We start from the raw sequence: 1115 nt of genomic DNA on the forward strand, positions 1-1115 counted from the left end.
CAGTACTCCAGCTGCGGCCTCACCAAGGCCGAGTACAAGGGGAGAATGGTGTTCTGGGATTTGCTTGAGAAGCACCTATGGATGCAAGCCAGCGTTTTGGTTGCTTTAGTAGCTGCAGCATCGCATTGCAGGCTTATGTTCACCCTGTGGTCAATGATGACCCCCAAGTCTCTTTCTTCCGTAGTGCTAGCCAGCATATCACAGCTGAGCCTATAAGGATGCTGCAGGTTTTTCCTCTCAAGGTGAAGAACCTTGCATTGTTCGGTGTTAAACACCATCAGGTTCTCATCTGCCCATTTGCTGAGCCTGTCAGTCAGCCTGGATTACCCGCCTGTCTTCTGGCATGGATGCTTTGCCCCAAAGTTTGGTGTCATCAGTGAACTTGGCTAGTCCGCTCCTGACTCCAATGTCCACATCATTAATGAAGATGTTGAACAATATGGGTCCAAGGACAGAGCCTTGGGGGACTCCACTGGTCACAGGGCACCATGATGAGTGACTTCCATCTATTACTACCCCCTGGGTCTGACCACAGAGCCAATTTCCCAGGCAGTGGATTGTGGTGGACCCAAGGCCACAATTGGCCAGTTTTGCCAAGAGGTGATCATGAGATACCAGATCGAAGGCTTTTTTGAAGTCAAGATATATGACATCAATCCCTTCTCCCTTGTCCAGGTGATCACCTGGTCATAGAAGGAAATGAGATTGATCAAGCAAGACCTACCCGCAACAAACCCTTGCTGGCTATCCCTTAGGAAGTTGGCATCCGCCAGTCCATTAAGGACGGCCTCTTTAATAAACTTTTCTAAGATCTTCCCCGGGATAGAAGTCAGGCTGATGGGCCTATAGTTAGCCGGCTTCACTTTCCTCCCTTTCTTGAAGATCGGCACCACATTGGCCTTCTTCCAGTCTTCAGGCACTTCACCAGAGCGCCAGGAGTTTTCAAAGATCCATGCCAGGGGCTGGGCTGTGACGCTCGCCAGCTCCTTGAGTACCCTGGGGCATAGATTGTCAGGGCCAGCTGACTTGAAGGTATCCAGCTTCTCAAGATGTTCCTTCACGAGGTCAGCATTAATGGAGGGCAGGGGATCTCCCTCACCCGGACCTCCCTGTCC

This window comes from Crocodylus porosus, unplaced genomic scaffold, assembly GCF_001723895.1.
Source record: "Crocodylus porosus isolate Cpor-Errol unplaced genomic scaffold, CroPor_comp1, whole genome shotgun sequence".
NCBI lineage: Eukaryota > Metazoa > Chordata > Crocodylia > Crocodylidae > Crocodylus > Crocodylus porosus.